The sequence below is a fragment of the Ambystoma mexicanum genome, chromosome 1p (assembly GCF_040938575.1).
Source record: "Ambystoma mexicanum isolate Mex_15411 chromosome 1p, UKY_AmexF1_1, whole genome shotgun sequence".
Taxonomy (NCBI): Eukaryota; Metazoa; Chordata; class Amphibia; order Caudata; family Ambystomatidae; genus Ambystoma; species Ambystoma mexicanum.
In genome coordinates, this window is record NC_090921.1 from 533,497,618 (window position 1) to 533,512,872 (window position 15,255).

The 15,255-nt window shown below is 44.7% G+C and overlaps 1 long non-coding RNA gene across 2 annotated transcripts in view; it reads right to left on the reverse strand.

The window, feature by feature from the left end:
- Positions 1-2,783: 2,783 nt before the first annotated feature.
- LOC138574970 (uncharacterized) overlaps positions 2,784-15,255 on the reverse strand; it is a 400,557-nt gene continuing 388,085 nt past the window's right edge. For both annotated transcript variants that reach the window (XR_011303944.1, XR_011303945.1), the window contains one exon: positions 2,784-4,653. This is a non-coding gene — a long non-coding RNA (uncharacterized lncRNA). The remainder of the gene's footprint in view (positions 4,654-15,255) is intronic.

Sequence of the window (15,255 nt, forward strand, 5' to 3'; positions counted from 1 at the left end):
GTTCTTGTATTCTGTTGTGTGTACTTATCCGCCCAGGTATAAACTTCATTATTCAAATAATCATATATGTCGCGTCTGAATTTCCTAACTTTCCTAGCTTCCAAATCCTGTTCGTAACTTTACAATTTAGTATTGATGTCTGCCAAAATCTCTGCAAAAGATTCGGTGTTGGTAGCTTCAGTAATTTCTTGCGATAGTTTCTCAATCTTTGTTTCCAGTGTTTCAATATTTCCTGATAATTCCCTGATAGTGAGTAGAATCAGGTCGAGGGAACACTTATTGAGTATCTGTTCCCACTTCTCCATGAAATCTTTGCTTTCTTTACATAGAGTAAGGCGCAAAGGAATTCTTAGTCCTCTCGGGATTCGTTGCACTTTATAATATCTCCCTAGAGTAATCGCATGTAGTTTTCTATTAATCAGTTTCCTTATTGAATATTCCAATTGTTTAATTTTACTTGTTGGATCATTGGTTGCCTTGGACTGTGTCGTGTCCTTGATTAGTCCCAGGATAGCATCTGCTTCATCGTCTGTGAAGCCTAATGTTTTGGCTCTTTTATCCGTTAGGTGTTCAATGTCTTCATATGACATTATAACTTTGGTGTGCTGCAACTCAAAAATGTCTCACCCTTGGGTATTCTCCTCCCAATCTCCAGTGACCCTCCACTCAGGTGATCCTCCCCCGCTTGTCCAACCCCAGGGTCGGGATCCAAAAGCGATGGCCCTTCCCTGGCCACCTGAATGAAAGATCCCTGGGGAGTAGGTGGGAGAATACTAGCAGGTTTCTCACAGCTCATGATATTTTAGTTTTAGAAATTGTTTTGCTGCATTAATCACTCCCACTACAATTGTTATCTCACATTCAGTGTAGCCTAAGAAAGTACTTATGTTAATTATTGGTAATGTTCACAATTTGAAATGTTCACCAACCTGATATATTTTAGGCTTGTTTGTGTTTTGGTCTTATTTGATCAGTTGGATTACCTCTAGTGGCTTCTTGGAGGTTTTTTTTGGGTGTGTTTTGGCTTGGGGTGGAACTTGTAATTGGTGTTGTGGTACGAAGGGCTGTTTTATATTTTTTTACATTTTGTTAGCTCATGGATACATGCTTATATTTCATTTGGGATCACACTGCCAAATTCCTATGGTTGTCCATTTTAGGATTCCCACATTTAATGTACACCGTCAGAGATGGCCTTAATAACTTGCATAGTCTCCTGTAAGATTGAAAGGTTTTCAATTTGGGACTTTAAGAAACAGGTTTAGGTGTTTCGAGTGATGATGTGAGACCATGCGGATTGCTCAATGTAATGATAGGCAGATTGTTCAATGTGGCAACACACCAGGCTGGAAAAAGGAGGGGGGATTACTCTAATGGGTGCCCCTCTCTAATCTTCCATGAGTTTTCCTCTCTAGCCCAGGCGTCTCTAAATTCCAGGTTTCTCAACTAGTGATCAGTAACACCTACCATCTAACACCAGCTTAGATGAGGGCCCAAAGGCAAATGTCTCATCTGTCCATCTCCCTCCAGGGTACTTCAAAGTGTTTCTATCACCAGTCTCGGTACCCCATTAGCAATCACTTGCCCCAGACTCCTTCTTTGCCCATCATTTACCCCTGCCTCCCTCTTCCTCAGCAGAGTACCCCATTAGTATGCCATTACTCTGATGTACTCTTCCTTGTCCCATTACCCCATTACCAATTCTTCACACTTCCTCGTCCTAGTACCCCATTACCCCAACCCACTCTTCCTTGTCCCAGTTTCCCATTACTCCCGCCCCATTCTTCCTCGTACTGCTACCCTATTATTCCCACTTCCTCTTCCTCATCCCAGCCTATCATTAGTATCCATTTCTCCTTTCCCTCTTCCTCATAATGGCACACCATTATTAATCCATTACCCCCGACTCTGTCATTACCACATCAGCAATCCATTTCTCCTGCTGCCTTCTCCTGCGTTCTGGTATTCCAGTCATAAAACAGCCTCCTCTCTCTTTTGATTCGATTTGCCCCTTTAGTATTCCATTTCCCCACCACCCTCTTCCTCATACCGGTACCCCATCAGTATTCATTACCCATAACTCTCTGTTGCTCATCCTAGAACACAATAAGTAATCTTTTACCGCTACCTCCCCCTTCCTCATCACGGGACTCTGGTATAGACCCATTTTCACTACCTCCCTCGTGATCGTCCGGTACATCTTTAGCGAACCATTGTACCTGCTTCCTACTTCCTCATTCCGGGAACTCTATTAGAAATCCCTTTACCCAACCTCCCACTGCCTTGTCCTGGTAGCCCATTAATAATCCATTACCCCCACATCTCTCTTCTTTGTACTGGTATCCTATTAGTAATCCATTACCCCCTGTGGGATATATTTTGGGGTTATAACTAACTTTGGGGTATTTTTATTATGGTGGTAAAATCTCTTGTGGTAATTTGTTGGGGTTACTCTTTATACATTGGTGAGACTAACTTCAGAATATTGCCTAACAGCTGTTTTTACCAGGGTTACTTCCTACAACAAACTACTGGACTTAATACACCTAGTCCAACTGTTTGGATTTCATTGTGGGATCTTATGTACAATGCCATCAATATGCCATTTTGGCTGATCTGCACGACTGTAAACAGGCAAATAGAAATACTGCACACTCATTCATTTTCTAGCTAGAGAGTTCACAACAGATACTTCATTTGGAAACATTTATTATCGCGCACTTGTCTCCCTGTGCTCTTCAAATAAAATGACTGACTGCCACAAAAATCACCAGAATACCAAGTCGTTTTGTGATGTGTTGTTTTATCATAACAAATAAATTTACCAATTACACATGGCAACAATTATGCATAGGACAGATTTTTCAGAGCGAGTGTATTACAATGAGCAATTTCACTTTTCAAAAATAGAATGAGCTGTGACCAGTCTTATCGATCTGACCTTGAAAGCGAAGAACTTGGCAAGAATTATACTTTGAGAAAAAGGAGAACAAAACCGCAAAGGCATTCATGTAACTTTGGAATTGCATGCACTTTTAACATTGAGAGTGCCTGAAATGACATGACCTATTTCTCTGACTAACTGACCAACAGGCAATCCAACCCCCTCACTTTTTGACCTATATTTACCCAGAAGTTGGCGATATTCCTGGCTCAGCTGATCATTGTAATCCCCTCAGGGTCGGCCACAGATAAGGACTGCTACGGTACCAGGAAGCTGCCAGCACTGCCTCCAGTCAGCTCACCACAAATCACTGTGCCTCTCAGTGTCCCAGGATGTCTGGCAAGTTACACCCACTCGAGTCCTTTTATTACTCATTCCTGCCACTCAAAGAAAATATATCCCATCTAGATCCACCCACATCATCCGATCTGCTTGGTGTATTTTCCCCAATGAAAGAAATGCATTCCTGAAGAACAAACTTTACATCTCTTCCTTTGCTTCCTGACGTCACAATGGGGCATGTTACTGGGGTTGGATTAATTATGTTAATGTATATTAAATATCAGGTTCAGTGCAATTCAAAACAATTTTAAGCATTTCTGAACTCTGCAATTTCCATCACGCGTGCGTTGGTTGCATTGGCAACAAATGCCTTGCATATGTCTGCATTTCTGCCTGAGACTCACCCTACAGCTACATAAGCTACATGTGCATGCTAAACTAATAAACCCCTGTAATTCAAAGCCCCCAAGCTATTCAGAGCCCCATCAACTCCTACACTCCCTCCTTTTTTTTACTGCTGGGACATCACACAAAATCACTGCAGGGAAAAATGAAAATATGCTCTAAAATGCATGTGTTGCTCCCAATTGAATTTTCCATACTTACTAAATAATACGGAAATTGAAATACAGGTATTAGAACATTATGTACATATCTTCAGTCTTGAGTAAAATAATTATGACTCTTAATCACAACCATAAATAACAATATCTTTGAAAAGGAACCAAACAAAACAAAATCATATATATATATATATTTTTTTTTTTAATATAATTTTTTTATATATATTTTAATCTTTTGATCACTCTTATCTTGATCTCATTTTCTTTTTTTATTGGTGATCTGTTTTTTATTGTTTTTAATTGTTTTTGGAATTATTTTGTTGAGAAAATATGTATATTTAAAAAACAAATTTATGAGATCTAATCTTTTTTATCTTTTGATCACCACCTTTGAGTCTTTTGATTTTTTTAAATTGGTGATCCAGCATGTTTTTTTAATGATTAAAAATCATTAACCTTTTCAGAAAATATGCAATCAATACATCTGTGTTGTTTAATCAAATGTGAAAAACAAGTGAAACAAATGTAAATAAAAAACAGTTTGTGACAAAATAAGTGTTTTTGTAAATACCGCCTGTAGCAAAACAGTTCATGACAGCAATAGTAAAACAGTCTATAATTCAAGTACACCCTGTCAATAAGCGTGTGTGGTACATTCACACAGAAAACCCTTGTTGGTGGAACTCCTCCACTCCAGGACTCCATGGGACCTCTCCAGGGTAGTCATCTCCATGTCTTTTGGGGTCCTTATCTTCACCCCCTTCTTCAGTCCAGGGGGGTTTCCAGGGGACTCCACTCCAGGGGTATCCTCCAGGTGTCCAGCACTCCAAGGATATGGCGCTGACGAGGAAAACAATTCTTTTTCTAGAGTAAAAAGGAAAGACACATTAAGTATCAAGCACAATAAACCTTTCATTTCCTTTTCGACTGGAGCATCTGAAACCATATTTGATTATACACACAAATGCACATTATATAAACACATGCCATGCAACCAAGACATTCCTTAAATAGGTACGCAATTAATCACCCCACTACACCTGGTATTTCAGGTTAAATGCCCCTTTGTACTTTTGTGCACTTAGCAGTATTCAGACGGTTTGCTATGGCAATTCTATATTTTTTTATTCTTGATTAGTTTGAACCTGTTCTAATCTTTTGATCTCATGCTTTGGATGGGAAAGGTTTGATTTGATTGACAAACTGTTACACTGTTAATTTACCCTCCTTTCTAGCAATTCTGTAGACCACAGGTGAACCCTTATCTGTAATTTTATATGGCCCTTGCCATGCTCCAAGAAATTTGGAGTTTTTGTGTTTCCCCTTCCGAAAATTTAATTTAAACACCTGGGCCCTCATTACGACCCTGGCGGAAAGTGACTGACCTGACCGCCATAGCGTAAATAGCGTTTCCGCCATCGCACGACGGAGCAAAGTGCGGCCAATTCCGACCCATCGGGCACGTGCACTACGCCATGGCGGAAGTGCAAAGTCCGCGATGGCGGAAATGTCCCCAAAACGCGCCTCACCGCCGTCGTACGGCGCCCTAGGTGCAATTCCGCCACCCATCTTAGCGGTCACCGTAATGAGCGGCAACCGGAAAGTACGGTGACCGTAAACATACGGAAACGGAAGTAAAAACATGGGCCCTGAACGGGAAACAGCACGCCGTACACCTATAAAATCAGAATTCCCACACAACCATTAAAAATACTACCCTGAGACACATCCCAACCCGTCATCCACCCCAGTGAAAGCAATAGAAATGGTAAAAGTAGCGAAAAAAGCGTGCGACCGCAAGCGGCAGGTCCACTTCTCCCGTGAGGAACTCACCGTGCTTACAGAGACCCTCCAGGAGAATGCTGCCGTCGTCTTCTCCACGCAAATGACCAGGACGGCACTTGCGAACAAGAAGGCCATATGGGCCCTGGTGGCACAGCGGGTAAGTGCGGTGGGGACCGCACCCCGCAACCCACTGCAATGCAGAAAGCGATGGGACGACCTGCGGATACGCGTACGGAGCATACTATCCGCCAATCGCAACATTGCCACAGCTACCGGGGGAGGATCGGAATCACCCATCAAGTTGACCCCCTGGGAAGAAATCTGTGCCTCCACCATTGGAATGGAGAGTATAGAGGGAGTCGGAGGGATGGAGAAAGGAGTGCAGACATCCGAAGAATCCGGTAGGTGGGCCAACTAATACAATGCCAAATCCACAATGTCCAATCATGTGAAGTACCATGTGTCCACATAGTGCAACAGTAACACATGTCCAGGAGAACGTCCACACACATTGGCCTGACAGCGCACTTTAAAACTCACAATAAATACATAAATAATTAAAAACCCTACAAACACCCTCTACACGTGCAGCAGGCACACCCTAACTGCAGGCTGCAAAACAACTGCATCCTCAATCCACACAAAAATGAAACCACCTCCAAGGCCCTGACCCAAATCACCCTCAGGTACCACCCCAATGCATGTGATACATTGCCATTCCAATTTCAACAGACCCATTAATAACGCTCGCCCTCCTTTACTCCACCACAGGGCCCGATTCAAACGACGAGCTTCAGGACACCCCTACCAGCACACCTGCAAAGAGGGCCAAGACCAACGGCGAAAGACCCTCCACCTCAGCTGCACGCATCAAGACACGGCAGCAGCACAAATCAAGTGGCAGCACACAGGAGGGAACATCAACAGGCACCCCAGCAGCCAGCATGCCCACAACAGCACCACCACAGGTCCCCCCAATGGATGCCACAGAAGGCACTGCCTCTGGTGGCAGCAGCACCATAGGTGACACCCCATTAATGGCAGCATGCTCCGACACAGAAGACGGGGATGTCGAAGTAAGATCCATCCATGACCTGTCTCAATCCCCCTGTTTGTTTCATCCCGTACACCATGAGGATACCACGCAGGGGCACCCACAAGACGACGACTGGCCATCCCCCACAAGCCCTGTGGCAAGGCAACATGAGGTGACCAGCCCCTCTGTGACACCACCGCAAATGGCCATGGCACAGCAGAGGCAACAGTCCCTCGACCAGGTCATCGTGCAACAGCAGCAACTGGCCACGCTCCTCAAGGACCATGCTGATGAATGTGGGGGTACTAAGGCAGCCATAGAAACATCAACTGAGACGCATAGGGCAGAAATGGAGAGAAGCACCGAGAGCCTGAGAGTACAAATGGAGAGAAGCACCGAGAGCCTGAGGGTACAAATGGAGAGAAGCACCGAGAGCCTGAGGGGGGAACTGCATGCGACGTCCAAAGACGTATGTGCTGAACTTGCCGCTGTGCGCCGTGTGCTCACTGAGCTCTCACAAACCCTTAGGGACATTCATGGACGTGAGCAGGCAGAGACATCATCCGTTGCAAGTTCCGTCCAGGGCAGCCCCCAACGTAGATCTGGGAGGAACCTGCACTCCACAGGCAGGGGTGGCCCTGATACCCGGAGAGGGGGCTTGCAATAGCGTCTGCCCACTGACAATGAGCATCTTTGGACACTGGTGTTCGGGGGGGAGGTAGGAGGGTGGAGGGGGTGTGTTGGGCTTACTTGGGTGGCGGGTCGATGGGGTGTGTAACATAATTCCACATATGCTATAAACATTTCACAATCATCCAATGCGATGTGTGGACATTGATCTTTGTGTACGAGGCCTTTAGAGGCGTACAGTCCATATTGTGCATGTTCCAGACACACACAGTGCCACAAGTCCCGTGTCCATGTATCAGCCACCAGGCGTGAGTGCTAGAAGCATGAATCTATGAGCATCTGACGAATGTCACGGCCCTCCTGTGCCTCGCGGACTCCTTGAGGTGCTGCCACATCCCCACCCTGATCATGACCATCTTCAGGTGCTTGCAGTTCTGCGTCAGGGGGCATGGGCACATTTCTACGTACGCACATGTTGTGTAGCATGACACATGCCATGACCATCTTTGCAACCTTCTCATGGCGGTACAGGAGTGCCCCGCTAGACCTGCTGAGGCAGCGGAAACGAGTCTTCAGTAGGCCGAATGCCTGTTCTATGACTACACGGGTACGTGAGTGGGCATGGTTGTAGTCCTCCTCATGCTGGTTCTGTGGGTTCCGGAGTGGTGTAAGGAGCCATCTCTTCAGTGGATACCCGGCATCACCTGTATGTGGACAATAAAGGACGTTTGTGGAATGACATTGCTACGTACGCACCCCCCCCCCCTTCCTGCCAGGTCATTGCCGCATCACATACCCCACATTATCATGCATGAAATGAGACTCACCGAGTAGCCAGGATCTGTTCCCTGCGTGTCGCTCCATGTAGCGTGGTATTGTAGAGTTCCTCAAGACCATAGAATCATGGGTTGATCCAGGAAATCGGGCACAACAATGTGTAATGATCCTGTTGGAGTCACACACCATTTGTACATTAAGAGAATGATATTGTTTCCGGTTGCGGTACTGGGCCTCCATGGCATGTGGGACGACCAATTCCACATGGGTGCAGTCGATGGCACCAATGCAACCCGGTATGCCGGCAAGTGCATGGAATCCCACTTTTGTGTTCGTAATTTCCTGCTCCGAGCGTGGTAGAGAGATGTAGTCGTCTGCGTGCTTCAGGAGGGCATCGAGCACTTGCAATAGTGTCCGTGAGAACAGTGGCTGTGAAATGCCATGCAACTGTCCGACTGTGTGCTGGTAGGTGCCTGTGGCCAGGAAGTGGAGTACAGACACCACCTTCAGTAGGGGTGGGATGGCGGTTGGGCTATCTATCATGCTGACAAGGTCAGCCTGTGTCATGTCCACAATGGCGGTTATGGTGTCCCGGTCCAAACGGTAGAGGGTGTGGATCTGCTCATCAGTGAGGTTGAACGGATGAGCTCGGAGGCGTGGGATTGCGGGCTGCCTGCGTGGTGGTAGTGGCTGTGCTGGTGGGCCTTGCTGGCCCTGCCTTGCCCTCCTCCTCCTCCTGCGTCTCCTCTGTGCGGCCGGTTGTTGTAGTAGTTGCTGTTCCTCTTCTTCTTGAAGTTGGAGTACTTGCAGTGCTATCAGGTCCCCCAGGGCCAACATCGCTAGTCCTGCCGGTAGCATTTTGGAGTGGTTGTGGTTGTGGGAGGGGGTTGGGTGTGCAATTTATGTGTTTTCAGGCTGTATAGCCTCCACCTGTGGTGATTCATTCCACCTGTGCCAGCTGCAATCCCCTTTGGGCGCGCACCGTACCGAGGTTCACCGACGGGCGGGGCGTCCCATTTGTGAGTGAAGCCAGTTGCCATTTTACACACTGCCGCACTACATGGATGAATTTGTGATTTGAAGCGGTCACAGATGCCTTTTCGACGTGATGTTGCAAATGAGGAATTCGAAGGACAGCGCTTTCGGTTTTCAGCTAGCGGCGAGGAGACGCCCACAGGTCTGACTGCAAATATAACGTTCTATTGTTTAATGTCCTTGGGACAGGGGCCATGGCGAGTATGCTATGATTGATATGGATAGTATGGGATGCGCAATGGCGTAGTGGACAAATAGGCAGGACGTTCCCAAATACATGTTACTTCACAACACTAGAATTCCGGGCTGGAGAACAGTGGATTTTGCAGACTGCATTACGCACAGACTCAATGGACGTTTCAAATGTGATGTGAGTAAATAATCAGGCGTTTTCATACCGGGATGAGGGAATGATGTATGGATGCATGGACAGATGATTTGATGGAGAGTTTGCCATGTACAGGGCTTTTGGGAATCTATCCACCTCCCCTGCGCTATGTCATGCAGAGCTGCCATAGTGGGACCATCGTCTTTCTGCCCTTGTTGAACCCTCCCTGTCTCGACGCGCCTTCAGGCACCTGTGTCTATGCACGTTACTAATCCCATCTGATGGATTCTGTCTTCACAGACGCATGCACACAAACACTCGTTTGTAATGCTGTTTTCACCTCGATTTTTATGGTTGTGATTCGCAAGTGATTTTCGGGTGGGTATATTCCATTTGAGTGGGCTAGCATGCATATGGCTGTAGATTTTGTGTGATCATTGAAGTGAGTTATGCAATTGTAGTTCTGATGGCCATACTATTCTTTTTCATTTCATTTGGGTGACAGGTATCTCCTCCCCTTTTGCCGCTGCCATCTGTACGCCACTCCTGCAGATGGCTTTTACTCCCGACACCTGCTGCTTCGTGTCAATCAGTGGAGCACCATTACGATCTTATGGGACGATCGCCAATGGGCCACTTGCCCTTACGCAGTGCTAGTGGCTAGGAGCAACATATAGTCCTTTCTGCTGGACTAGTGCCTACCTGATGGGACGGCCCTGCGGTTCTAGGCGCTTCCGTGTTGCCTTTTTGGACGTGAATGTAGCCCCTGTGTACCATGATGGAACAGGGCGTCACACAGGCAGAAGCTGGTCTTTTCTTGCGGATGCAGCCCACAATACTGGAATGTATTTAGGAGTTCATGACCTGATTGGCTGTATGGCCCTTGGTGGTTTTGTGGTGCATTAAATTTCTATTCTGTTTTTGTTTGTCTCATTTTTCTGCTCATGTTGCTGTACTTGGACCTTCATATGCCTGTGCTGCATCAGTGCGGCAATGGTGCCATGGCAGATATGGATGCCCACTCACAAGGCACTTGGAGCCCCTGGATTCATTTGTTTGTTGGCATGCATGGGTGACTTGTTCATTTCACTGGTTGCATAGTGTGACTTCATTGCACCTACGAGGAGTTGTGCTATGTGGGCAGGGAGTGGTGTACAGGCACTCAGTAGGGCCGTTTACGGTTGATTCGCGATGCCGTACTTCTCACCATGGCGGAATGGTACTTTCCGCCATGCTTGATGGCGTTAGGTGCATGTCCGCTAGGGTCGGAATTCGCGTACCGTTGCGCCATGGTGGTAATTACGGTTTGGCATGGCGCGCGTGCGCGTACTTGGTGCAGTTAGCGTTGGCGTTCGCTACGGTGTCGCTAATGGCATCGTACTTTACGGTGACGGGTCGTAATCGCACCGAGCGCTATTCGATGGCGGTATTGCATTTCCGCCATCGTTTTTCGATTTCCGCCAGGGTCGTAATGAGGGCCCTGGTCTCCTATTTCATATTCTTTCACAGATGCTTTCCTATCATAATATGGTTTGCACTGTCAGCGTCCTTCTCCAGATTCCGATGCACAAATGCAAACGCATGTTGTAAGTGCTTGCTCAACTCTTCCACATACTCGTGAATTGTGGACGCATTTACAAGAACCTCTTCACTTGTTTTGTAAAGTAAGTGCTGTGGCAAAATCATTTTGCTTTCTGTCAATATTTCATGAGGGCTGAGATTTGTTTATTTAGCAGGAGTTGACCTAATGGCCATCAGTTATATTGTTCCACTCCCCCTGAAGAGGAGGGCCGGTCAGAAATGTGCAGTTTTCTCCTCACGCCTAAAATTTTTATCATTAATGCACTAGTGAAATGGCTTCCCCGGTCTGACTCTATTCTTTGAGGTAAACCAAATCTTGAAAAAATATGATTTACAAGCAATGTGACCACCGTTTGCGCACTGCAATCCGGGGCCAGAATGCACTCCACCCATTGGAACATTAGACAAGTTACCGTTAGCATGTACCGGTTTCCCCTTGCTGATCTTTTTACAGGCCCAATATAGTCGATTTGCAAATCAGACCATAGGAGTGTCAAACCTGTTTTCATCAATGGTGCTCTATGAGTAGGTGACTCAGGTTAACATTGTGCACATACTAGACGCCCTCTGGAGTAGAGTTCAACATCTTGGGACATGTGTGGCCAATAAGCATAATCTTTTAAAATTTCCAAAGTTTTTTCTGAACCTCTGCGTCCTGCAATTATGGCATTATGGGCATGATGTAACATCAACCCCCAAAATGACAAAGGCACTACCCATTGAATTTGGCCTGTCACAGATTCTCTAATCATCAGTCTGTCTTATAATATAAATCTCTTTTTGTTTTTTTGTTTTTTAACAGCACCCTCAACTCCTCTTTCCCTTTGCAGTCCTCTCCGGTCAGAGGATTTTGTTCTGCATCTAACAAATGGTTATGAAATAGGCCTAAAATCAGGTCATCCTTATGCGCTTTGATTAGGTCCTGATCTGGAGTATCAAAACTCCATTGTGCCACAGGCTGCTCAACTTCTTTTGGAGCTTTGGAGCATGTTATTGCATTTATCTGTATGTCACCAAGCAGGTGTTCAATAGGAAATAACTCCCCCATCACAGCTCCAACTTTGGCTAACTGATCTGCCTTGTCATTCCCCTATTTGTCCCCACCTGGTGTTTTCAAATGACCACGTAGTTTCCTCCAATCAATTATCATGTCATTTTCTGACACAAGCTTGTCTATGGCTTAAACCATCTTGCCATGTTTAAGTGGTTTCTTGTCATAGGTGAGCATGCCTTTTACCTTCTAGCTAGGTAAATATTCTACAAAGTTATTTCATGCATTATCAGAATCAGTTACTAGAACTATTTCTTTGAGTTTATTTTCTACTGCTGTAGAGATTGTTTTGTAAATAATGGCCAATTCTGCCACTTGACTACTTCTGGGACCTATTTTCATGCTTATCCTTGGAATGTTATCACATCTATATCATATGTTTCCTATTCATGCTACAAGCTCTTTTTCGGTATCATTCTCTACATGGTATGCGCATCCATCCACATACACAGTTGGTAAATCCCTACAAGTCTCTTCCTTGAATGCTTTGTGTGGCGATTCCTCAAACTCATTCAAACTTGATTCTAGTTCTGCGTCATCAGGTGCACATATGGCTGCACAATCATGCAAAAGCCCTTGAGCTACCAAGCTCTTTTTATTTTGTCCATATTTCACTTCCACAGGAAATCCTTGCAGTGCTAAGGTCCAGGAAGTAATTCTTGACTGCGCCAAATTCCCTGATCTGATTCTTTTACTTTGGAGAAACTGCAGAGGCTGGTGATTTGTTTCAATAATTACACTCTCCCCTTGAATTATGGGGCACAAATGTTGTAACACCCAGACAGTGGTTAGAAGCGCTTTCTAGCATTCACTGAACTTAGTCTCTACCTGTGACAAGGCTTTGCTGGTATATGCAATTGTTTTGTTATTCACAGCATGTCTTTGATATAACACTGCCGACATGCATTGATCAGTGAATTCTATATCTACAAGAAATCCTGTTTTTTATTGGATATTTCAAACATGGCGCTTTTATTAGACACTCTTTTAGCTTGGCTAATGCCTCACTTTGTTCTTTTTCCCATTTCCAGGGTACACCCTGTTTCAGTAATCTCGTTTAAGGTTGTGTAATTTCTGCATAATTCTCAATACATTTCCTGTTGTAACCCGTCATCCCTAATAAATTCTTTAAACTTTTCAGATTAGTGGATTCTTTCTGTTTATGGACTGCCACCACTTTTCTCTTTTGCAGGTTTTACCCATGCTCGGTCACTTCATGACCTAGGAAATTCACTTTCTTTTTACACCATTGTGCTTTCTGTAAATATATGTTTGCCCAGTCTTCTGTAGCTGGCTAAGCACATGTCTGACCTCATTGAAGTGGCATTTCAGATGATCATTTTTAATTAGCACATCATCCACATAAACTATTGTCTCCCTTTCAACTGCATCCAGGAGCACCTTGCGGAGGAATATCCCAAACTCACTCCCACTATTGACATACCCAAAAGGTGTCCGGGACCACGCATATTGTGCTTTATCAAAAGAAAATGCAAAACATTTTGAATATCTTCAGCCAGTGGCACACTCAGTATCCAGCTGTCAGGTCTAATGTGGTGAACACCTTTGACCCGTGAACCTGTGCAAGACCCTGATCAATAAATGGAAGGGGCCACCTTGAAACTGGTACCTTTTTGTTTTACTCTCGTAGATGTGCACACAAGCGCCATTGGCCATTAGGTTTTAACACTCCTAATATAGGGGTATTAGATGTGCTATGAATGGTCCTAATAATTTCTCTAGATTCTAAATGTTTGATTATTTCAGCTAGTGATTCCAGACATGCCAGGGGTAACCTATATTGATGCACAAATACTGGCTCCCTCCCATGTCCTTCTGGTAATGTGGCAACATGCAAATCTGTTAACGCACAATCATATGCATCTTTGGCAAAAATCTGTTTGAATTCCATAAATATTTTTCTTAATTGGTCTTTTTCTTCTTCACGTGTGCAAGCGTCTGCAGCTTCAATTTGCTCTTGTACCATTTTAGCAAACTCTGGGAAGTCCTCCAAAGGAGGAACCTCTGTACTTTCCTCTAACCGTGTGGCTGTATCTCTTTGGAGAGTTGCTACTCTTATATATTTTGGAGCACTGACCTCCATTTCAACATGCTGCATTTCTCTTTTAGCCTCATTTAATTTGAATAGAATGCAATCATCATCTTGATGACAGCACCCAATTTCACTCAACTCATGAGGATACACAGACTGAATTAAAAAAAATCCTTTAGGCTTAGAATCCAAGGATTCCGGCAAATCACCCTGCACAGTTACATATCTTTCAAGGATATTCCCAATCATTGTATTACTAACATCTGCAGTGAAATATGATTTCTGCATTGCCATTCCTATTGCTGAATTCTCTTCCAAATGAATGTCTTTGCACCCTTTATTTCCACCAGAATTTGAATGGGTCCATCCCCAATCTCTATCAGGGGGGCATTATTCGTATTCTAACCCTTGCGGTCTGGGGGATTCATTTAGGCATACAAATGCGTCAGAATCCTTTATCTGTTTTCCCTTTCTGTATGTTAATGCTATTGTAACTTGTCTGGTGAATTCAAGAATGATAACATCCCTTTTCACCTGCAGTTCAACTGCATATTGTGCCATCTATGCGCAATGATAAGCTTGTCTTTTGTCTTCAAATTCAAGTGCAGCCCCACCTAACCTGGACCAAACCTTTTGATTTAGCAAGTCTAATACCGTATGCATCCTGTGCATTAAATCATTTCCCAAATAAAATGTATTTTGTATCCCGCTCACGATCCACACATTGTGATGGATACTCTTAGGACCAATTGTAATCTTTAACATGAATCTACCTACAATTTTTTGCCCCGACTCTGGATCATATAAGTCAAAAATGTGCTGATTCTTTGTTCTGAACTTTAGGATCTCCTCCCTGTCAATTATATGTTGGAGTACCTTTTAATTAATGAAGTCCAACCTCCCATTCCCTTGTCCTGGTAGCCCATTAATAATCCATTTCCCCCACACCTCTCATCTTTGTTCTGGTATCCTATTAGTAATCCATTACCCCCACCTCCCTCGTTTTGGACCCATTGTGCTATTAGTAATCCATTACACCCACCCCCATCTTCCTCAAACTAATACCCTCTTAGTATTCCAGAACTCAAAGCCCCTCTTACTCATTCTGGTATCGCAAAATAAATCCATTACACCTGTCTCCCTGTTGCTCATCATGGAAGCCCATTAGTAATTAATTACCACTACCTCCC